A 25,820-nucleotide genomic window follows, 5' to 3' on the forward strand; every position below is an offset into this window, starting at 1 on the left:
AAGGCCTGTCAATGTCAAGTCAGGTGACCAAGAAGTGGATAATTGATAGATCTTAATGTTATAGCCTGTTTATATCGAAACAATGGTTAAGAACGAAAGGAACGGGAAAAGTAACCAAAGACTAAAGACGTTTCAAAAACGCTGCTTGGAGATACCAAGACTAAAAGTAGTATAATATTTCCAGAAGCGAGACTGAAAAAAGGAGAGGAGATAAACGAAGAAAACATTTATTGCAGAACTACTGTTTTATGAAAAGGAGAAAAGAATGTGTTTTAGGAAGATGATCTTGAACGCGTGAAAATGAAGGGAAAGTGAATTGTTCTTTCAACAACGTTATTCAAAATTTTACAAATATACAACATTATTCAGCAAGGAATAGGTTCACTAGAAAGCCTGAAAATATGAACAAAGTATTCGTGTATTTACAGTGATAATCAGCCGATATTTCACACTTATCTGCTCGTTGGGACGTATAGTGTATGAGAAAACATTGGATTAGCGCATAATGGAATTAATGCAGATAAAATGATTTTCAAATGCTGATTGACGCCAGATACCACAACAGTAACAGTGACAGATAGAAAAAATATTTCTGTTAACCCTGTGCAGAAAACGTATATTCCAATGACACTCATCATGTTCGCCACACGAATTTCCTTATAGACAACAATGCCATTGGTGTGTAAATATAGACAATAATAAATATTGACAATAAGCTCTAAGATTTACTGCCAGATGATACTGTTAAGGTACTGTAATGTTTCACGTTCCATGGTCATCATCTTCTGGCAAAGTGTCGAGATACTGCCGATCTCGTTACCTACAATTCATACACGAAGAACAGTCAACCCCTTCACCTAAATGTGGGCGTGCCTGGGGGGAGGGGGGAGATGGCAGGGGTAAGGGGCAGGGAAAGGGGGCGGGGGGAGCACGGGCCAGTTTAGAATCTTGCGTTGGCACTCTTGATCCCTCGTGTGCTAACCACTGCTGACCATACCTTCGACGTCTAGCTGCTAATAAGGGATTACGTGTCAGACTTAACTGATAGCCTTCGTCTTTATTTGTAAGATTGTCGTAGAGTTTTGTTACTATAGATTTCGTTAGTATACTTTACCAACAGCCGTTATTTAGTACAGCAACTTACTGTTCCAAAAATCAAAGGTATGTTTCTCATTTAAGTTGTGTGTCGCAAACGTGGAACCGTGGGGTTATAATTAAGGTGCAGCTACTCACGGAGAACCAGCGTCGTTTTACCGACATAGCGGAAGAAGTGGTTAGGCTTTAGGTGCGGAAATTTCAGAGCCACTTCCTCAAAATGTTCCATACAGAGATTGGCCATTACTAGGACCGCTCCAGTTCCGTGGATACTTCACCTGCTTGTTCATAAAACCCCGCGTATACTTGTAGTAGGCGGCGGCGAGTACATGTTCAAAGAGTTTTACAGTTTACGGTTCGAAGTGATGCTCTAGGAGTGCCAAGGAAGGAAGAGGCAGTTTCTTGAGGAGCTGTACAGCGTCAACTCAAAAGCAGGCCATCCCTCTGTAGCGACATCCCCTCATATATTGATCGGAAATCAGCCACGTTTTTCACATGATGCCTCACACTGTCACCAGGCTGGAAACCCAGCAGCTGCTCATCAATTCTTCTCGTGGCATGAACATGCAGTTGGACTTTTGATAACCAGTAAAATTCCTTGTGATACTTCCTTTATACAATAATGTATTTTCTTCATTTCATTTAGTATTTTGATTAAAAATTAGGAGGCGATGGCTTCAGCGCAGGGAGTAGGACGATACCGTTTGATGCAAGCAAAGTCGCTCATTAACAGCAATGGTTCCGTTTCTCGTTGTCACGCTGAACGACGACCTATGGCCCAGAGGCCACTGAATTATCGTTAGCTGATTAGCTGACTCAGTAGGTGAGGGGGCGGCTCGGGAGGGCAGGGGGGGCGACGTAGGTAGAGGTGTGACATCGAGCTTTACCACGCTCCCGCGGGAAATACGTAACTAAATACACTCCTGGAAATTGAAATAAGAACACCGTGAATTCATTGTCCCAGGAAGGGGAAACTTTATTGACACATTCCTGGGGTCAGATACATCATCACATGATCACACTGACAGAACCACAGGCACATAGACACAGGCAACAGAGCATGCACAATGTCGGCACCAGTACAGTGTATATCCACCTTTCGCAGCAATGCAGGCTGCTATTCTCCCATGGAGACGATCGTAGAGATGCTGGATGTAGTCCTGTGGAACGGCTTGCCATGCCATTTCCACCTGGCGCCTCAGTTGGACCAGCGTTCGTGCTGGACGTGCAGACCGCGTGAGACGACGCTTCATCCAGTCCCAAACATGCTCAATGGGGGACAGATCCGGAGATCTTGCTGGCCAGGGTAGTTGACTTACACCTTCTAGAGCACGTTGGGTGGCACGGGATACATGCGGACATGCATTGTCCTGTTGGAACAGCAAGTTCCCTTGCCGGTCTAGGAATGGTATAACGATGGGTTCGATGACGGTTTGGATGTACCGTGCACTATTCAGTGTCCCCTCGACGATCACCAGAGGTGTACGGCCAGTGTAGGAGATCGCTCCCCACACCATGATGCCGGGTGTTGGCCCTGTGTGCCTCGGTCGTATGCAGTCCTGATTGTGGCGCTCATCTGCACGGCGCCAAACACGCATACGGCCATCATTGGCACCAAGGCAGAAGCGACTCTCATCGCTGAAGACGACACGTCTCCATTCGTCCCTCCATTCACGCCTGTCACGACACCACTGGAGGCGGGCTGCACGATGTTGGGGCGTGAGCGGAAGACGGCCTAACGGTGTGCGGGACCGTAGCCCAGCTTCATGGAGACGGTTGCGAATGGTCCTCGCCGATACCCCAGGAGCAACAGTGTCCCTAATTTGCTGGGAAGTGGCGGTGCGGTCCCCTACGGCACTGCGTAGGATCCTACGGTCTTGGCGTGCATCCGTGCGTCGCTGCGGTCCGGTCCCAGGTCGACGGGCACGTGCACCTTCCGCCGACCACTGGCGACAACATCGATGTACTGTGGAGACCTCACGCCCCACGTGTTGAGCAATTCGGCGGTACGTCCACCCGGCCTCCCGTATGCCCACTATACGCCCTCGCTCAAAGTATACTTCACATACGGTTCACGTCCATGCTGTCGCGGCATGCTACCAGTGTTAAAGACTGCGATGGAGCTCCGTATGCCACGGCAAACTGGCTGACACTGACGGCGGTGGAGCATAAATGCTGCGCAGCTAGCGCCATTCGACGGCCAACACCGCGGTTCCTGGTGTGTCCGCTGTGCCGTGCGTGTGATCATTGCTTGTACAGCCCTCTCGCAGTGTCCGGAGCAAGTATGGTGGGTCTGACACACCGGTGTCAATGTGTTCTTTTTTCCATTTCCAGGAGTGTAGTTCATAAAACGCATGCACTGATTAGTAATTATTGGCAAAATTCAATAATTATAAAGACCTGGATATCAGAGAAACTTTACTTAATTGCCGCACCACAAAAATACATAAATACTGAATTTGTTGTCGTATGAACCATTGTCGTTTTTCCGATCTTCCATATGCTTCTCATTCTCTCTCAGTGGGCTATTTTCTTTCTCCAGTCCACTAGGTTGCGTTTTCTTCTCCTTTTTAACTTAATATTCTGGCTGTAGCTACTATCCAACAGTTTACCTTCTGACTGAACAGATTTCTGTATACTACGTCATATGTCATAATGCTGTTTGTATGTTTCGTTGTTAGGAGTGTTTTAATACGTCCACAAGATGTATATTCTGAGTCATGACTTTTCCTAATAATTTTTCTCTGCCTTCATGTTTTCATATCGCTTGTTCTGTTGAGAATAATAGTTTCGTTCGCTTCAAGTTTGATCATCGTGTTGTAATGTCTAACGTTTGTGTCTGTGGACACACACTTTCTGTGGTAACTCTCTTTAATTTTTCTAATCGATCTCAATGTGTTTTCTTTTCCAGTCCCGTTGGTTCCATTGTCATTCTGAGATGTATGAGGTGGCTGAACTTTTTTATTTTCCAGTAGCAGTAGTAGTTCCGAGTTCTGGCCCTAGATCGGCTAATTAAGTTCAATAAACCCCAATCTCATCTCCTGCCAATAGCGTCATTGGAGATTGTATGGAGCGGCATGTAATCCTCACACAGATCTCCCTGACGTTGTCGGGTTGGAACTAGAGGTGGGATGTTCGCGAACGAACGGGTCCGAAAGAACATTTCACTGAAGTGAATGAAAAGATCGAGGAACGACCTCTGAGGAACGGTCGTTCGCTGTTCACTTCAGACAGTCTAGTTTTTCCATTGCCGTTCCAAATTCAGTCTCGTTCGGACAATTTCGTTCTTTTCTCTGTAGTCGCTTGTTCCAGTTCTACTTTTTAATAATAATGAAAAAAATAGTTCTATGTAACACACACATATTTTTCAGGTAACAAAAAGAGAAATCTGCTTATCTCTTCGTGTCTCTTTTTTTTGTCCCCTTAGTTTGGTTTCTGTGCACCAAATAATGGTTGTGCACGATTTTGGGTCAATGGGAGAATGGGAAACATCCCTCTCTCCTTCCCTTTTGCATAGTAAGTCAAATGACCGAAATATGCGTAAAATTATCTGTACTGAAATAATAGTGAAATATAATTTTCTTTTATTTTCAAGTACAGTACGTTTTTGTGCGTCATTAATACTTTAAGTACATTACGATACTTGTAATGATTATTTTAAATTAATGGCTGCCTGCACTCGCTCAGAGCTTCTCTTTTTTAAGTAACTGATGATTCATTCAATGGTTCCCATACGATAATTTGTAATTGGGGGGGGGGGGGGGGGGAGTGGGAAAGATGAATGGCGACTTGTAAGTAACCATGAGAAAGTTCCAGTTACGACTCTGGTAAAAACCCACGTAATACCATTCCGTAATACATTTTCTTGGAAGAAAACACCTGACTACGCTATATTTTTTTCCTTTCCCTGAGCTAGAGGGAGAACTCCAGACCCCCATCCCCTTGCATCCGGGCATGGGTGCCCTTAGATTAATTTCACGCATAAACCTCGGTGCCCTTTCAGCTGGCTACTGATCAAAAACTGTTTATATTTTTCGTCTGTAAAGATCTTCAAAACAATGATGTATGCTACGTCGTCAAGTATTAGATAAAAATTCTTGTTCCTTTTCACTTAGAAAGTTCCGATGATCTCCAACCATATTTATGTAGTCACCCCAATCATGATACAAAGCTTCTAATTTTAGTACCAATTTCTCTATTCCTGTGGCGGATGTCAAAATTTTTTCAAATAAATCTTCACTTCCCCCCACAGATAGTATGTCAGTTTGAAGTGTGGTTAATTTACACACTCGCACATTGTAAATGAAAATTACTAATGTTGCATTGACAGATGATGGTTTACTTTCATTTATTTCATGCTACTAAAGAAGAGGTGAGTATATATTATGTTCCGTAAAGAACATAATATGAGGACTCTGTACGTGCTGCGATTACCAGCTTTCCTCGAAAGTGAATGACGGCTGCGTTGGTCCGCAGTGGGTTGTGAACAGCTTCTGTAGTCCATCCTTCCGTTCAGCTTACGCTGGCCTCTCTCCGCCAGGCTTGCGATCACTGTGGCCTGTCACATCAGCTGTCTGATGTGAAACTTTTTAAGGTAGCATTCAGCTAAGGACATCGAAGTAAATAACCTGTCTACATAAGGCAAACTGTGAATTTATCACGCATAAGTAATACTTGAGAGTACTTGATACGTTTTCTGTAAGTTCACCGAACATCCATGTGGTGTGCACAATTAGATAAAAAAGGAATGGTGAACGAGTAAAAATGGAAGGTTCCCGAAAAGGAATTATCACCAGTAAACTAGTTCCCAAAGGTCAACGAGTTTTCTCTTTCTCTAAGCACTATGGAACTTAACATCTGAGGTCATCAGTCCGCTAGACTTAGAACTACTTAAACCTAACTGACCTAAGGACATCACACACAACCATGCCCGAGGCAGGATTCGAACCTGCGACCGCAGCAGCTCTTAGTTTTCCCATCTCTGTTCGGGACTGCTACTAATCGATCGAGAAGCCCCTCAGTTGGCCTTACAAGACTGAGTGCACCCCATTAGTGCTCCCACCAAGGAAAAATCTCTGACAGGACGAGGAATCGACCTCAGGACCGCCACATTGTAGTCAGCCACACTGGCCACTCACCTATGGGGGTACACTTCGTTTATCCAGTACTTGGCGCTTAATTTTTGAATGTCAAACTAAGTGCAGGTGTAATTAGTTCTTTCAAAAGAGATTTGTACGCCAGTTCCTTTAGCGTATTCTTTCAAGAGGTATGTCTGTATGGTTGCTTTAATTTCACTGTGCGCTAGTATCGCTAAATCGTATATTAAGGCTAAACAAGAGATCTCAGCCGTGTTTTTTTCTTTTCCAAGCTGAGTTCACTTCCAGAGTTTTCGGTATTTTATTATTTTTTCCATTGTCTAATGACTTTATCTAGGGAAAGATGTGAACACCAGTTTTGACTGCAAAGATCACTGATGTTTCTCCAATAAACTTTGCTGGGCCGTGATATTTCTCATATAACCTTTACTCTGGGCTGCGTGTCCACTAAACCACTGCATGTTCTCAGGTAATTTGCCCTAGGATAGGCAAGTAAATGATTGTGGCATGTTGATGTGAACAGGTAGTTTATTGACACCAGTCTCCTGACACTAAGGAGTCCAATAAAACGTTCACAGGGACACTTGCATTTCTAAATACGTGTTGGTATGCCTTAGACTACGCACCCACTACATCACGAGTATATACATTCGCTTATAGGCTTCATTACTATGCCAGACTAACTAGTCCTCGTTTTCTGCTTGCAACAAATGAAGAACATATACTTAAAAGCGCAGTGTATGGTAGCACTTGATGTTGGAACTTTTTTTGAGCGAATGTCTAAAGTACAGGGTGTTTCAAAATGAATATATCGGTTTTAAGGCTTTGTAGCATTTATTACATTTGACCTACAATTATAAATAATGCATCAAATGAAAGAGCAACTAAAACAATTTTTATTAAAAGTGTTCAATGTGAGCACCTTCGTCACACATCGAGTAAATAGACGACTTCTTCGAAAAACTTGATCACTGTGTTTATAGTAATTCCTGAAACAATGCTGTTTCTGAAATGAGATAGATCAGCTGGTAGCGGTGACATATACACGTCATCCTTTATGAAGCTCCAAAGGCAAAAATCGTATGAGGTGAGATCGTGTGTGTACATGAAGGTCGTCGTATAAAACGAGCCGTCATCCAGCGCTGGAGTACGACGTCGTTTAACCAATCGCCTGCTGAGTTATGCCAGTGAGAAGTTGCCAAGTTCTAGAGCATCAAGATGAGATACATTAGTTACAGTTGTTTCACCGAAAAAGTCGAGAGGAGTCTCATTGCAACTGCACCGTTTCGTGAGGATTTTCTGACCCCCAGATATACACATTACATGTGTTCATATTTAAATTTAGGTGAAATGTCGAGTCACCACTGAAGACAACACGAATCAGAAAATCTTAATCTCATGCAGCAAAAGTTCTTTTGCGAAGTTGGCACGTAAAACGTAGTCTGTAGGCTTTAGAGCTTGTACGATGAGAACGAACTGACTTCTTGAGGCTCCTTATGGAAGATTTTCATTCGTCCAAGACGTTCTTCAGTCACTGTTCGTTGTTGAATGACCTTCCCTTTGCGCACGTGTATAGAAACAAATCTGTTTGAGTTGTACTTTCATTTGATGTGTTATTTATAATTGTAAGCTGAATGTAATAAGTGCTATCAAGCCTTAAACCCATATATTCATTTTGAAACACACTGTATTATGCCCGTTCCTCAGGCCTCAACATCATCCGCAAGAACTGCCAAGTTACATAGTGTGGGGGGTACTGCTCAGAACCCGTGGAAATCATGTTGCATCCACTGAGCGTCCTACAGTGAAATCATTAAATGCAGGGGATGTGAGCACAGAAATAAGTAATCACTATTCTACAGTCTCGAAACATAACAATATGTAATTTTCCTATCTGCTTTTACTTTTCCTGTGCAATAAGTTATGGATTTCAACGTTATATATCTCCATATGCAGATATTCGTATAACTGTCCAGTAAAACGATTATGCATTACTGAGAGCAAATCAAATAATGTACGCACAGAAGACAACATATTGTAGAAGGCCACTTTACGAACAAATAGCTAAACAAGGCATTTCCAAGAAATGGAGATACATAACTCTGAAACTGACAATATAGTGTACACATAAACATCAAATATAAAGACATCGTACAGGAAAATGCCAAATATATGTACCCCCGAGGATTCCATTTAGCAAAAAAGATGGATCAAACAAAAAGTATTGTAAGATGATTTTTAACAGTGAACCGTAGATGCTGCTAGCGAGTGAAGTGAATTAGCGAGTAACAAGCTGGGATTTCTGTTTCCCTTGGTTTCCCTACATCGTTCAACGTAGATACCTGATGGTTGTTTTAAAAAGGAAATGGCTGATTCCCTTCCATAAACTTGACGCACTGATGTTGCGCTATGCGTCTAACGACCTTGTTAAACCCAAATTTCTCTTTGGGCATCCTTGTGAATAAGATAACATTTGCCCAGTACAGCAGATTACATACTGTCCACTCACATTAATGTGATCACCTATCAAAAGCCTGAATAATCACCTTTTGCAAATAGAGAGTCAATAAGGTTCTGGAAGGTATCGACAGATATGTGGGCCGGCCGGAGTGGCCGAACGGTTCTAGGTGCTACGGCCTGGAACCGCGTGACCGCTACTATCGCAGGTTAGAATCCTGCCTCGGGCATGGATGTGTGTGTTGTCCTTAGGTTAGTTAGGTTTAAGTAGTTATAAGTTCTAGGGGACTGATGACCTCAGATGTTAAGTCCCGTAGTGCTCAGAGCCATTTTTGACAGGGATGTGGAGCCATGACGACTGCAGTGCCGTAGTCGACTGCGCCAGGTCTCTCAACACCATCGAGGTGGTCCTACACCTCCTCAGCTGGGTTTAAATAAGGGGATTTTGGTAGCCACGGGAGTACGGTAAATCATCCTGGTGTTCCCCGAAAAACGCACGTACACTGCGAGCTATGTACCACGTTGCACTGTCGTGCTGCTATATGCCATCGTGCCGAGTAACGGCAGATATGCTTACAGGGGTGGATGTGGTCCCCAAGGATATATGTATACTTTTGTTGATCCGTTGTGTCTTCTAGAATGACGAGATCAACATTCTGATGATTTTTTCAGGTTGTAGACCATCTGTCCGATGGAGCATAAAAGACGATTAATCTGAAAAAGCCACCTGTCGCCACTCAGTGCGTGTCCAATTGCGATATTGGCGTGCAAATTCCTGCTTCGTGCCCAGTGAACAGCAGTCAGCTGGGTGCATGAACCAGGCACATGCTGTGGAGGCCCACACGCAGCAGCATTCACTGAACGATCGTTGAGGAGACGCAGTTGGCAGCCCTTTGGATCATCCGAGTGGTCAGTTGCTCAGCACATGCGCGTTTGTTCGCTTACAAGGGGAGGCCGCCAATTGTGAAATTCAGATTCGATTCATACTGCGCATAATAAAAGCTCATGGCCAGAGGTGTAATGTGACAAAGCACCAAGATGCACTTCTCATCCGTTGTCGAGAAAATCGACAGTTAAAAGAAACTGTTGAAGTGAAATACTCTCTATGATTAATAATTTTCTACAGCGTATATATATAAACTATTAATGAATTGCTTATGCATGTTGGTGAAGGCGGATCGCTCTGCAATTGTACCGCCTCCATTTTTCCGGTTGTTTAACAGGGTGTACCAAAGCTCTCCCGTCCGCACTGATTTTCAACGATGTTATAAGTTGCGCTAGGGACCGCATCTACCTTCTTTCGAAGTTAGCAGGCAACTACGCTGTTATGCGGGGGCTCGTTTCAGCCCATTCAACATCTGTCCTTCAAGTGTAACGAGCGAGTAAAGGAGTTTATATTTCATACCTGCCACAGCAAATTTGTGTTCGTGGGGACTCTATTCTAATTCGAACGTTTGACTTATACGCTATACGTATTCGTTTCGGAATATCGTTTCTACGTCTTCCGTTAACTATACGTGGTTAACATTATGAAGACAATTAATAACATTAGTGAAATACAACTTTGTTCGCGGAAAACATAATGATGTTCGAAATCGCCAGTTTTTCCACGACAAACGACTTTCCACAACTTATTCTATGCATAATTGTTGCAACTGATTGCCGGGAACTTATATATATATATATGAATTACAAAAAACAAATACTAAGAAAAAGGTTGCATGGCGCGAGGTTCGATCCGGCGACCTTTGGATTACGAACCCTGCCCTTACCGCTGCACCACGCCGCTGTAGAAAATTATTAATCGTAGAGAGTATTTCACCGCAACGGTTTCTTTTAACTGTCGATTTTCTCGACAACGGCTGAGAAGTGCATCTTGGTGCTTTGCCACATTACACCTCTGGTCATGAGCTTTTATTATGCGCAGTATGAACCGAATATGAATTTCACAATTGGCGGCCTCCCCTTGTTAGACACATCTTCGCAGTAGTCGTTCGTATCTGATATTTATGTTTCGTGGTGTACACAGTTGCCTTGGCGCCGGGGTTTTGGATAGCGCCATTTTTCCATTCACGGTGTGCTTCAACCAAGGCGGTACACAAATAGTTTACAAATTTCTCAAGTGCTTCCACCTATGGCCCGAAATCTAGTGATCATGCTGTTTTGGACGTCAGATAAATGGGTCAGTCTTCTTCTCTTTTCATAGCTGTATCAGTTACTGAGATGTCGATATCAACTTCCATTTTTCAAACAGAACTAGTGTAATTGCTGCTGCTAGTGTAGTGCCTCTAAAATAAATCGCGTTTCCATCTTCAAAATCCAGTAACTAGTTTCAGAGTATTTACAATATTTATGTTTCCAATATGAAACAGATTACTGTCCCATAGGGATGTCTGGAATTTCACATCCAAATAAAAAAATTCATAACATCAGATAAACAGGAAACAGAGTTCGGCGTGGTCGCGATATCGGTATAAAAGGGGCCCAGAGAAAATAAAGCTTTTTCGCATTTTTCACGAACATTTTCCATCGGTATCAGAAGACACTTTTCAAGCAGGTTAACCAGTGGGACTACAGAAGACGCATGGAATCCTGATGTCACAACCGGACAATAGGTTTTCTCTTCAGCGAATTCTCTCTACTGATTAAGCTAACACAACAAATCATGCAAAACTGAATATAAGAAATATGCCTTACTAGGCTGTTGAGAATCCGTGATGGCTGAGGCAGGCTGAACATCAGAATCGGTGGCATGTCAACGTTTGACGAGGGATTATTGAAGACTACGTCATTGGTGCTCACTCCACTGAATGGGTGAAAGAGAGACATAGTTTCCAATCGATGTGCTGCCGGCTCTTCTCGAAGAACTACCATCTGAAATGCGCAGAAGTATGCGGTGCCAGCAGAATGTGCGGCCGGTTCACTATTCGCTTGTGACCGGGAAAGCGCTCTGTTCTGGTCGCAGAACAGGACGCGAGTGCGCCGTCAGTTAGCCTGCACGTACGCTTGATCAGTTGCCATTCGACTGTTTTCGCTGCTGTACGCTCAAATACGATGTCCGTGCACAAGTTCCGACGACGCAAGAGCATTGAGAACATCGTACACTCCTGGAAATGGAAAAAAGAACACATTGACACCGGTGTGTCAGACCCACCATACTTGCTCCGGACACTGCGAGAGGGCTGTACAAGCAATGATCACACGCACGGCACAGCGGACACACCAGGAACCGCGGTGTTGGCCGTCGAATGGCGCTAGCTGCGCAGCATTTGTGCACCGCCGCCGTCAGTGTCAGCCAGTTTGCCGTGGCATACGGAGCTCCATCGCAGTCTTTAACACTGATAGCATGCCGCGACAGCGTGGACGTGAACCGTATGTGCAGTTGACGGACTTTGAGCGAGGGCGTATAGTGGGCATCGGGAGGCCGGGTGGACGTACGGCCGAATTGCTCAACACGTGGGGCGTGAGGTCTCCACTGTACATCGATGTTGTCGCCAGTGGTCGGCGGAAGGTGCACGTGCCCGTCGACCTGGGACCGGACCGCAGCGACGCACGGATGCACGCCAAGACCGTAGGATCCTACGCAGTGCCGTAGGGGACCGCACCGCCACTTCCCAGCAAATTAGGGACACTGTTGCTCCTGGGGTGTCGGCGAGGACCATTCGCAACCGTCTCCATGAAGCTGGGCTACAGTCCCGCACACCGTTAGGTCGTCGTCCACTCACGCCCCAACATCGTGCAGCCCGCCTCCAGTGGTGTCGCGACAGGCGTGAATGGAGGGACGAATGGAGACGTGTCGTCTTCAGCGGTGAGAGTCGCTTCTGCCTTGGTGCCAATGATGGTCGTATGCGTGTTTGGCGCCGTGCAGGTGAGCGCCACAATCAGGACTGTATACGACCGAGGCACACAGGGCCAACACCCGGCATCATGGTGTGGGGAGCGATCTCCTACACTGGCCGTACACCTCTGGTGATCGTCGAGGGGACACGGAATAGTGCACGGTACATCCAAACCGTCATCGAACCCATCGTTCTACCATTCCTAGACCGGCAAGGGAACTTGCTGTTCCAACAGGACAATGCACGTCCGCATGTATCCCGTGCCACTCAGCGTGCTCTAGAAGGTGTAAGTCAACTACCCTGGCCAGCAAGATCTCCGGATCTGTCCCCCATTGAGCATGTTTGGGACTGGATGAAGCGTCGTCTCACGCGGTCTGCACGTCCAGCACGAACGTTGGTCCAACTGAGGCGCCAGTTGGAAATGGCATGGCAAGCCGTTCCACAGGACTACATCCAGCATCTCTACGATCGTCTCCATGGGAGAATAGCAGCCTGCATTGCTGCGAAAGGTGGATATACACTGTACTAGTGCCGACATTGTGCATGCTCTGTTGCCTGTGTCTATGTGCCTGTGGTTCTGTCAGTGTGATCATGTGATGTATCTGACCCCAGGAATGTGTCAATAAAGTTTCCCCTTCCTGGGACAATGAATTCACGGTGTTCTTATTTCAATTTCCAGGAGTGTATTTTAAACCTCAAGGTACAGATTGGGAGAGGATATGAATAACATGGAAGGGTGGGTATTCTTGCATCATATGTTCTTTGAATGATAATATTTATTTACAGTGCTCACGACAGCGCAAAATGAGATACAATAATTAACAAATATCTCTGAACATAGGAGGATGTTAAACGAAAATAAGCCTTTTTCAACATTACATGACATGACATGACATGATCATACTTTCAATTCTTGCTACCGTAAGGAATCAGTGCCAGCAAAATAAATCATAAAGAAATCTCTCTTAAACAATAAGGGAGTAAAAGATAACTCTTGTACAATCTTCTGAAACAGTGGCAGTTACTAAGTTAAGAATTGGTAATTCAGAATAAACGCCGAAGCGAGGACGATCTGACAAATTCTCTAACACCCATAGAACGGATACAATGATAAATTAAGCCCAAGCAAAAAATAGTGAGTTATAATTAAAAGTATAAATCTAAAGAGATGACGATCATAACGGAAATTACACTAAAATTTTCCTCATCGCACCAAGTATGTGCGTAAATATTTCAACAGGCAAAGAAACTGCCTCAAAATTTAATTATATCAATCACAAATAGGCCTTTTGGCAGATTATTTAGAAATTAAAGCAAGTACATCAGAGACTTGAGAATGGAAAGGTGAAACTCAAAGAAGGCAAGCCGCTAAGGTGAATAGTTCGATTATAGCAACGGTGGACAAACAAACACAGCCTGGACGTACTGTACGTGCAGGGGCACAACAGCAACAGGACCCTGCAGGTCGGCAGCCGCCGAATGTCGGGCTCACGCTTCACAAGGATAAGAGGCGCCGCCAACAGACACCACACAGGTGGGTAATAGGCTACAGAAATACAAATTACATGAACAAGAGTCGCCACCCTCTTAAGAGATAACGGCTACAAGCCCCAAAATATCACCATAAAATAAGTTATAAAATGAAGGGCTAATTTCAATAGTGGTACAGGTCCATTACCTCCACTTTTCCGTCTAAATTTGCTTCTCACATTAATGGTTCAAACAAACAGAAAGACAGGTTCATCTCTAGCAAGAAGCCATATGCTTGAATATTTCTGGTATCTCAACTGCAGGTTTTTCAGCTCTCATTTGACTTTAGGACTCTGTATCTCAGAATGAACAAAAGTGAACTTCTACCACTACTGAAATAAGGCTTTCAAATATTACTCCTAAAAAGTTGCCTAAAGGAAACAGATCTTAAATCACCGGTAAGGGAGTGTAAAAGTATAATAATTAACGTCTCCCCAAACAATTTTGGTAAACTTTGCTTCAAAACTGCACGGGCAGGTGCTTACTTAAATCAAACAGATACAGCAAATAAAATACATATAGCAAAAAATAGCTTACCCTCCAAGGGAATACTTAGTGACTACGCACTGCCGGCCGATGTGGCCGAGCGGTTCTAAGCGCTTCAGTCTGGAACCGCGCGACCTCTACGGTCGCAGGTTCGAATCCTGCCTCGGGCATGGATGTGTGTGATGTCCTTAGGTTAGTTAGGTTTAAGTAGTTCAAAGTTATAGGGGACTGATGACCTCAGATAGGCATGGGTTGTCTGTGGGAAGAGACCACACTGCGAGGTCATCGGTCTCGTCGGATCAGGGAAGAAAGTCGGCCGTGCCCTTTCAGGGGAACCATCCCGGCATTCCCTGGAGCGATTTACGAAAATCACGGAAAACCTAAATCAGAATGGCCTGACGCGGGATTGAACGGTCGTCTGATCTCAGATGTTCAGTCCCATAGTGCTCAGAGCCATTTGAACCATTTTTGAACTAGGCATTACAACGGTGTTTCCTTGAATCAGTTCTCAGGCTTGATAACCATCTACATCGTAGTTTCAAAAATGTTCAAATGTGTGTGAAATATTATGGTACTTAACTGCTAAGTTCATCAGTCCCTAAGCTCGCACACTTCTTAAACTTCATTATCCTAAGGACAAACACACACACCCATGCCTGAGGGAGGACTCGCACCTCCGCCGGGACCAGCCGCACAGTCCATGACTGCAGCGCCCTTAGACCGCGCGGATAAACCCGCGCGGCCCCTAGTTTCAAAACAACCATATTAATGCAGGGAAGTCCCCTTTAAAATAGTTAAAATGTAATATTACATATTAACGCAGGGAAGTCCCCTTTAAAATAGTTAAAATATAATATTACAAACCTTACAAAACGTAAGAAATCTCAAACAGAAATTATCCCACATGGCTAATGACCAAGTTAATAAAACTGAGTAGAGGAACAGCAAACTGCCTTACACACGAGGCGAAATTTAATTTCCACGCACTGAATTTGAAAGTTCTGCACAGCTTATGGCCTTGGTAATCCACAGCAAGTAAAGGCCTCAGTGATATACTTTATCACCGACGCAGGGACAGTCACTAATTTACATCTAAAATTTTCACCAATGTAATAAATATAAGGGTACAACACTTCTGAGGCCAACATTAATCACAATAAATTAAAATGTTACAGTGATCCATAAGGCACCAACAGCAGAGGTACAGATATTAGAGCTCGACCAATACTGAACCAAAAATTTTCTAGAATTGGTCCTTGGATACGCGGAAACTGTGAGTGCAAAACTGCTAGCGTCCAGGTCCGCACGGCATGGATAAACAGGGAATTGCAAATCCACTGAAGGCAGTAGGAGGACACCGTTGATACAGCAGTGTGACTGCCACTACCCAATGGAGTGACAAGTCGATCTCAGCACAAACAGAACTAACGGGAAAAGGAACCGTTGCGCGCAAAAACCCACAAATGGTACCCTTACTCTGCACCCTTCCTGCCCGTTCTCATCTCACAATCCACTGCCTGCGCATTTCAAAGTCTCGGAGCCAACAATCATCTACGAAACCTACAAGTTAAATTTTCGCTGCCTATCGGGGCGCCAGTGAAAGAAGACGCCGTGAAGAGAGAGATAAAATAAAGTGGAACCGCCACGTCTCAGCGTTGTTGCAACGTGGGCAATGGTAGCAAAAGGATCCCTTCAGTCCGTCCAGAAGTCGTTGCGTCAGCGATTGAAAACGTGTATTGCTGTAGGCGGTGGACAAACCGAACACTTGATAACAGTAATAAATTAATTTAATGTGCTAAGCCAAAAATCCACTTGTATCATGTATCACTGTTTACTTAAAATCCTTGATGTATTTTCGTTGTAAAGTTTAAAAAATAATTGTTTTTAATTTTCTGTCCACCTTCGTGTAAGAACACATTTTCTTGTCACTTATGCTGTTACAGAAATGAATGATAGTATTCAGTTGCAATTAAGTGTTTATTTCATAGTATTCCAATAGAGAGCCTGTCACAAATTATATACCTAGAATTTATCACTGCTTCAGTTTTAATTAAGTAGGTAAGCGATTGGTTTGGTAAGGTGCCAATCGGCGCGCCATCCGGTCTCCATTACATATATGAGGTGTGGCAATGAAGTAATGAGACTGATTTTCTTTGCACGGTGTGGCAACCCTGCAGGTTTGCGTAGGCACAACATTTTTGACCTTGTTCTATAAGCTGCTTCTAGTCCAAGCGGCACATTGATGCAATTGCTCAGTCGTGAGTTGTATTGTAATAAGTTAATACGTGTTTGTGTCTCTCGTCACGGAAATGGAACCGCATAATATTGCGCAACGGTAAGCCATTTCTTTTTGCCTTAAATTGGGTGAAAACGAGACGACAACTTACGGTAAGCTTCAGAAGGCTTTTGGAGAGAAGCTTATGTCAAGAGCTCAAGTTTTTCGTTGACATAAAATGTTTAGTGAAGGCAGAACAAACGTTGAAGATGAAGACCGCAGTGAACGACCATCAACCTCACGGACTGATGTCAACTTGGCCAGGGTGTGTAAACTCGTACGATCTGATCGAAGATTATCCGTGAAAATGATTGCAGAAGAACTGAACATCAATCGAGAAACGAATCGTCTAATAATAACTGAATGTCTTGGTATGAGAAAGATTTGTGTAAAAATGGTCCCCAAAAATCTCAGACCACAACACAGAGAAACACGGAAAAATGTGGCAGCCGATCTGTTAGAGCAAACGGAAATCAATCCAGAATTGTTGAGCCATGTTATAACTGGTAATGAAAGTTGTTTTTTTTTTCAGTACAGTCCAGAGACAAAACGCTAAAGTTCGCAGTGGTGCTCAAAGGAATCACCCAGACCAAAAAAAGCTCGCATGTCAAAGTCAGAAGAGAAATGCATTCTTGTGCGCCACTTTGATTCCAAGGAAATTGTTCATAAAGAGTGGGTGCCTCCTGCAAAAACAGTTAACCAATATTACTACAAAGAAATTTTAGAAAGACTTCGTAAAAAGAGTTCTTCATGTCTGTGCCAACATAACTGATAATTGGATTATGCATTACAATAAGGCGCCAAACCATACTACTCTTTCTGAACAGCAATTTCAATACTACCACAGCCACCTTATTCACCAGATATCGCCATGTGCGACTTTTTTCTATTTCCAAGAGTCAAAACGGCGGTCAAGGGACATCATTTTCAAACAGCTCAAGATGTCCAAAAAGCTGTGACGAGGGTCTTGGAGGATATTACAGAAGATGAGTTCCAGAAACGTTACCATTAATGGCAGAAGCGTTGGAAAAAGTGCATGCAATCAGAAGGGAACTACACTCCTGGAAATTGAAATAAGAACACCGTGAATTCATTGTCCCAGGAAGGGGAAACTTTATTGACACATTCCTGGGGTCAGATACATCACATGATCACACTGACAGAACCACAGGCACATAGACACAGGCAACAGAGCATGCACAATGTCGGCACTAGTACAGTGTATATCCACCTTTCGCAGCAATGCAGGCTGCTATTCTCCCATGGAGACGATCGTAGAGATGCTGGATGTAGTCCTGTGGAACGGTTTGCCATGCCATTTCCACCTAGCGCCTCAGTTGGACCAGCGTTCGTGCTGGACGTGCAGACCGCGTGAGACGACGCTTCATCCAGTCCCAAACATGCTCAATGGGGGACAGATCCGGAGATCTTGCTGGCCAGGGTAGTTGACTTACACCTTCTAGAGCACGTTGGGTGGCACGGGATACATGCAGATGTGCATTATCCTGTTGGAACAGCAAGTTCCCTTGCCGGTCTAGGAATGGTAGAACGATGGGTTCGATGACGGTTTGGATGTACCGTGCACTATTCAGTGTCCCCTCGACGATCACCAGAGGTGTACGGCCAGTGTAGGAGATCGCTCCCCACACCATGATGCCGGGTGTTTGCCCTGTGTGCCTCGGTCGTATGCAGTCCTGATTGTGGCGCTCACCTGCACGGCGCCAAAGATGCATACGACCATCATTGGCACCAAGGCAGAAGCGACTCTCATCGCTGAAGACGACACGTCTCCATTCGTCCCTCCATTCACGCCTGTCGCGACACCACTGGAGGCGGGCTGCACGATGTTGAGGCGTGAGCGGAAGACGGCCTAACGGTGTGCGGGACCGTAGCCCAGCTTCATGGAGACGGTTGCGAATGGTCGTCGCCGATACCCCAGGAGCAACAGTGTCCCTAATTTGCTGGGAAGTGGCGGTGCGGTCCCCTACGGCACTGCGTAAGATCCTACGGTCTTGGCGTGCATCCGTGCGTCGCTGCGATCCCGTCCCAGGTCGACGGGCACGTGCACCTTCCGCCGACCACTGGCGACAACATCGTTGTACTGTGGAGGCCTCACGCCCCACGTGTTGAGCAATTCGGCCGTACGTCCACCCGGCCTCCCGATGCCCACTATACGCCCTCGCTCAAAGTCCGTCAACTGCACATACGGTTCACGTCCACGCTGTCGCGGCATGCTATCAGTGTTAAAGACTGCGATGGAGCTCCGTATGCCACGGCAAACTGGCTGACACTGACGGCGGCGGTGCACAAATGCTGCGCAGCTAGCGCCATTCGACGGCCAACACCGCGGTTCCTGGTGTGTCCGCTGTGCCGTGCGTGTGATCATTGCTTGTACAGCCCTCTCGCAGTGTCCGGAGCAAGTATGGTGGGTCAGACACACCGGTGTCAATGTGTTCTTTTTTCCACTTACAGGAGTGCACTTTGAAGGAGACAACACTAAACTTGACTAAAACGGTAAGCACCATTTTTTTCACATCAGTCTCATTACTGTATTGTCGCACCTTGTAGACCTGCGTTCTTTACAAGTCGAACATTGCAGGCTAAATTTCTTTTCACGAAGTCTGATCAATGTTTTTTGTGTAATGCAAAACATTTTGTCGCATTATAGTTCATTTTATCAAGATCCATCTTCACCAAGCTTACCTGCTCCCCAACAACGAAACTGAAACTGACCACTATGCCACTACAAAATCCAGAAATGGAAGAGCTTTATTTTTCGCCAGCGGTAGGTGAATTTAACCAAAATTGAAATCTTTAGGAAATATTTTTCTGTTTTATGCCCCTGTTGTGATGACTATGATGTATCCCATCCTGACTCTGTACAACTTCTGTTCAGAGGAATGAATTACATTCATTACTTTTCATTTACAATTCTTCCTTTATTTTGAATGGTATACATTACATGACATAAATGGAACTTTAAAGCAGTATTACTTTGTGGTTTCCTTTCTGTTGCTATTGCGATGTAATTTTGCAATGTAACTGTATTCTTTCACTTTTAATTGATGGTGTGATGTTTTTATTTAACAGTCTTTATGCCTCAGTTCCCTCTTTGAAAAACCATTCAGTTTTTGACGCACACGTTTCTTTCAATACTTTGACAGAAACAAAAGCAGAACAGTTACCGTAATCAACTGGTGACTCATCCATAGATGCCATATCTTTGTGCATTCCAGCCGGTGTCTCGGCCGAAACACATGTTGCCAAGTGTTACTAGTATCAGTTTTTAATCAAACTTTTCTCCTCTCTTGTATTTTCAGATTCTCTAGCTGCGTCAAACTGGACTGCCCCATTACGCAATATTTCTGCGTAACTACATGAGTATCTGTCGGCAGCTCGTGGCTTTGCGATAGCGTTCTCGCTCTCCGCTCGTCGGAACCCAAGTTCGATCCCCGACAGGTCAGGGATTTTTCCCTGGCTCGAGATGACTGGGTGGAGTTGTGTCGTCTTCATCACTGTGATTCATCCCCATTACGGTCGGAGGAACGCAGTGGCAAACCACCTCCGCTACGACCTTGCCTAGTACGGTGGTGCGAGTTTCCCGCATCGTCCCCTACGCTCCAAACAGATAAAGTGCTAATCGGATTCTGATGAGTGAAATGCCGTTGAATTTGTCTCTTTCAGTACTACGACACTAGCAGCATATGAAAAAGTGAAATTAAGGCAGGTATCTCTGTAATTAATGAACCTTCGAAAAGTGACTATACGTCATTTAGCAAGGACTTTTTCATAATGGCTCTCAGGTTGATGCCGTGCTCCTTGACTTCAGGAAGGCATTTGATACCCCGTCCCGCACTGCCGTCAAGCGATTAAAATGCGAACTACGAGCTTATCGAGTATCGGAGTAGATTTGCGACTGGATTCAAGACTTCCTTGCAGACAGAACTCAACACATTGCTCTTAACGAACAAAATCGACAGATGTGAAGATAATTTCAGTAGAACGCCAAGAAAGTTGATAGGATCGTTACTGTTTACAATATATACATAAATGATCTACCAGAAAACGTCGGATTCTCTTTTAAGTCTGTTCGCAGATAATGCAGTTATCTATAACAAAGTAGGAACGCCAGAAGATGGTAACGATTTTCAGAATGGTCTCCAGAGATCTGATGAATGGTACAGGCTACGGCCTTTGACTCTGAACATTAATGAACGAAACATATTGCACATACATACGAAAAGAAATCCACTGTATAGTTACAGTATTGATGACAAACCGCTGGAACCAGTATCTGCCGTAAAATATTTAGGAGTAACTATCCAGAGCGATCTTAAGTGGAATGACCACATAAAACAAATATTGGGAAAACCAGATGCCAGGCTCGATTCATAGGAAGAATCTTAAGGACTCGTAAGTCATACAGGAAGGAGGTGGCTTATAAGGTACTTGTTCGACCGATTCTTGAGTAATGTTCATCTGTCCGGGATCCCTCTACCAGATGGGACTGACAGAGGAGACAGAGAAGATCCAACGAGGAGCGGCACGTTTCGCCACGGAATCCTTTAATCGGCACGAGAGCGTTACGAAGATGCTCAACGAACTCCATTGGCAGACGTTACAAGACAAACATTGTGCATCACGGAGAGATTTACTACTGAAATTTCGAGAGAGCACTTTCAGAGTCGGACGACATATTACTTTCCTCCACATACGTAATCCATAATGACCACGAGGAGAAAATTCAAGAAATTAGAGGCAATACAGAGGCTTACCGACAGTCATTGTTCCCACGCGCTATTCGCGAGTGGAACAGGCGGCTTGCGGAGTATGATGTAGGTGTAAAGGAATTCATTTGGGCGTTTGTGTTAAAACTGATTTACAGTATCAGATATGGTTCACGAAATGTTTAAGGCGAACAGCTTAGCTGGATCATGCTGTATGATACAAAGCATGTCGCACTCCTCACTCACGTATAAAAAAGTACGAATATATTTGTCTGATATACTCTGCAAAATTTGGTTGTCAGTACCTTATCTATTTGGCCCGCACGGAGCTGCTACCGCTCTAGGAGTTAGCGATTCACAGCGAAGACTTGATGCAGATTGTTTTCAGTGTGGTTCGCAGAAGATATTGGCGGTTTGGACTACTTATGATAAGACTCAGTACAGAGTTAAGCCACATAAAAAGCTGTCATCAAGAGAATCAGAATTATGTTCCCTAGGCAAAAGCCGACGGCTGTCATTTAGAGGTGTCATCCCGCGAGTAAGCAAGAGCCAAACACGATTGACCGCAGGACAAAGGGCGGTGACTTTTTTCCATCTGTGCCGCTCCAGAGGTCTCATTCCAGTCCGCAGTGGAGGCTACGTCTCATCGAACGCGAACAACCGCCGCCGGCTATTGCTGGTAGGCCTCACTTGGTTCTCGACAACAAATAAAGACCACTCTCAATATCGTTTTACTGTGGACTTCATCCGCATTAGTTTGCAAGTTAGTGCACAACATTTACTATCACGGAGCAAAAGGCTCGCAGGTGTCCGCACGTTTTTATTTTTTCGATTGAGGGCGCGGGAGGAGGGGGGGGGGGGGGGGTGGCAATTTTACTCTGTGAAATTTGCAGTTAAAATGTTGATAGGGACATTACAACCTGTAAACACATTCCTTGTGATTTCGTAGACACGTTCGTAGCAAAGAACTTCAACACACTCGGGAGTGCGAATGAACTATGCCTTGAAGTAAGCATATAAAATCCTAGTAATGGAATAAATTTTCCTCGCCCATTTTTAGCAATAAGCAGAATTACTGTTCATTAACGTCATACTATGCGCCGAAGGTATGGTTACATCAGAAACTTATTTTAGTAGCCTACAACGCAAAGTGAGGTAATTTATCGTTGCCGATGATAACTCGTACATTGCACATTAAACTACTGCCCCTTCTTTGTGTTGTCCAAGAGGAGTTGGCGAAGCGCAGACATACTAGGAAACACTCCGTCTCTTTTTAAACTTCATCTACAAATTAACATTCTACACGCTCTTCTCTCTATGCCCTACAGCACACAAGCTGCATGAAAAAAAAAGCCTCCGAAGACTTGGTCGGAGGTCAATGTAACCTTGTACACATAAACACCATCAGCAGGTACGTAAATGATCACAGTTGCAAATATATCTGACAGACCACCAGAGTGCATTAGCGATGTTTGTCTTTAGTGTTGCTACAGACTGGTAGGGTATATGAAAGGCGGAGGCGTGAACAGTGTTACAAATTACTCTCCTGTGCCAACCACTTCATCTCAGAGTAGCACTTGCAACCTACGTCCTCAACTATTTGCTGGATGTATTCCAACCTCTGTCGTTTTATACAGTTTTTGCCCTCTACAGCTCCCTCGAGTACCATGGAAGTCATTCCCTGGTGGCTTAACAGATGTCCTATCCAGAATGAGATTTTCACTCTGCAGCGGAATGTGAGCTGATACGAAACTTCCTGGCTGATTGAAACTGTGTGCCGGACCGAGACTCGAACTCCGGACCTTTGCCTTTCGCGGGCAAGTGCTCGGTCCGGCACACAGTTTTAATCTGCCAGGTAATTTCTGATGTCCTGTCATTTGACCCTTCTCCTTGTCTGTGATTTCCACATATTCATTTCCTCTCCGATTCTGCGTAGAATCTCCTCATTCCTTACCTTATCAGTCCACTTAATTTTCAATATTCGCCTGTAGCACCACATATCAAATGCTTCGATTCTGTTCTGTTCCAGTTTTCCCACAGTCCATGTTTCACTACCATACAATGCTGTGCTTCAGACGTACACTCCCAGAAATTTATTCCTCAAATTAAGGCCTATGTTTGATACTAGCAAACTTCTCTTGGCCAAAAACGCGCTTTTTTACCAGGGCTAGTCTGCTTTTGTGGCCTCCTTGCTCCGTCCATCATTGGTTATTTTACTGCCTAGGTAGCAGAATTCCTTAACTTCTTCTACTTCGTGACCACCAGTCCTGATATTAAGAATCTCGCTGTTCACATTTCTGCTACTTCTCATTACTTTCGTCTTTCTTCCATAAACTCTCAATCCATATTCTGTACTCATTACATTTTTCATTCCATTCAGCATATCATGTAATTATTCTTCACTTTCACCCAGGATAGCAATGTCATCAGCGAATCGAATTTTAATTCCTCTCCTAAACCTTTCTTTTATTTCCATCATTGCTTCTTCGATGTACAAGTTGAACAGTATGAGGGGAAGACTGCGTCCCTGTCTTACACCCTTTTTAATTCGAGCACTTCATTCTTGGTCGTCCATTCTTATTGTTCCCTCTTGGCTCTTGTACATATTGTATATCATCGGTCTCTCCTTATAGCTTACCTCTATTTTTCTCAGAATTTAGAACATCTTACAGCATTTTACATCGTCTAACGTTTTTTCAGGTCGACAATATTTTCTTTTTCGATATCTTCACATTTTTCATGCAGCCATTTCGTCTTGACTTCCCTGCACTTCCAACTTATTTCATTCCTCAGCGACTTGTGTTTCTGTATTCCTGAATTTCCCTGAACATTTTTGTGCTTCCTCCTTTCATCGATCAACTGAAGTATTTCTTCTGTTACCTATGGTTTCTTCGCTGTCGTCTTCCATGTATCCACATTTTTCTTTCCAGCTTCTGTGACTGCCTTTTTAAAGATGTCCACTGCTCGTCAACTGTACTGCCTATTGAGCTATTCCTTATTGCTGTATCTATAGCCTTGGAGAGCTTCAAGCATGTCTCGTCATCCCGTAGTACTACTGTATCCCACTTCTTAGCGCATTGATTCTTCCTGACTAATCTCTCGAAGTTGAGACTACTCTTCATCACTACCACATTGTGATCTGAGTCTATATAGGCTCCTGGGAACGCCTTACAATCCAATATCTGATTTCGGAATCTCTGTCTGACCATGATGTAATCTAATGGAAATCTTTCCGTATCACCGGGTCTTTCGTGAGTACACCTCCTCCTCTTGTGATTCTTGAACAGAGTATTCGCTATTACTAGCTAAAATTTATTACAGAACTCAGTTAGCCTTTCTCTTCTCTCATTCTTTGCCCTAAGCCCATATTCTCCTGTAACCATTTCTTCTACTCCTTCCCATACAACTACATTCCATTTCTCCATGACTATTAGATTTTCACCTCCATTTATGCACTGTTTTAGCCTTTCAATATCCTCATATACTTTCTCTCTCTCTTCAGCTTCAGCTTGCGACGTTGTCGTGTATACCTGAACTATCGTTGCCGGTGTTGGTTTGCTGTCGATTCTAAGACCAATCTACTACTGAAATGTTCACTGTACCAAACCTTTCGCCCTAGTTTCTTTCATAATGAATCCTGCTCTCGTTATACCATTTTCTGCTGTTGTTGATATTACCCTATATTCATCTGACCAGAAATCCTTGTCTTCTTTCCGTTTCACTTCACTGACTTATACTATACCTAGATTGAGCCTTTGAATTTGCCTTTTCAGATTTTCTAGCTTCCCTACCACCTTCAAGCTTCTGACATTTCACGCCCCCACTCGTAGAACGTTATCCTTTCGTTAGTTATTGAATCTTTCTCTCATAGTCACCTTCCTTTTGGCAGTCTCCTCCCGGAGATACGAATTTCGACTTTTCCGGAATCTTTTGCCAATGGAAAGATCATCATGACACTTTTTCAGTTACAGGTGACATGTCCTGTGGATACACGTTATGTGTCTTTAATGCAGTGGTTTCCATTGCCTTCTGCATCCTCATGCCTTTGATCACTGATGATTCTTCCGCCTTTAGGAGCAGTTTCCCAACCAGAGGACAGGAGAGGGCCCTGAATCTTTGCCCACTCCTCCGCCCTCTTTGGCAAGGCCTTTGGCAGAATGAGGGTGACGTCTTATGTCGGAAGTCTTCACCAAGCAATGCTGATTATCAATCAAAATTTAAGCTGTGGCCGGGACCGACGACGTTTTGCTTACTAATCAAATACGTTATCTCCTATTTTTATCTCATTTTGTTCGTTATTGTTCGTTGCATTTGT

This window comes from Schistocerca gregaria, chromosome 3 (genome assembly GCF_023897955.1).
Source record: "Schistocerca gregaria isolate iqSchGreg1 chromosome 3, iqSchGreg1.2, whole genome shotgun sequence".
In the NCBI taxonomy this organism is placed as follows: domain Eukaryota; kingdom Metazoa; phylum Arthropoda; class Insecta; order Orthoptera; family Acrididae; genus Schistocerca; species Schistocerca gregaria.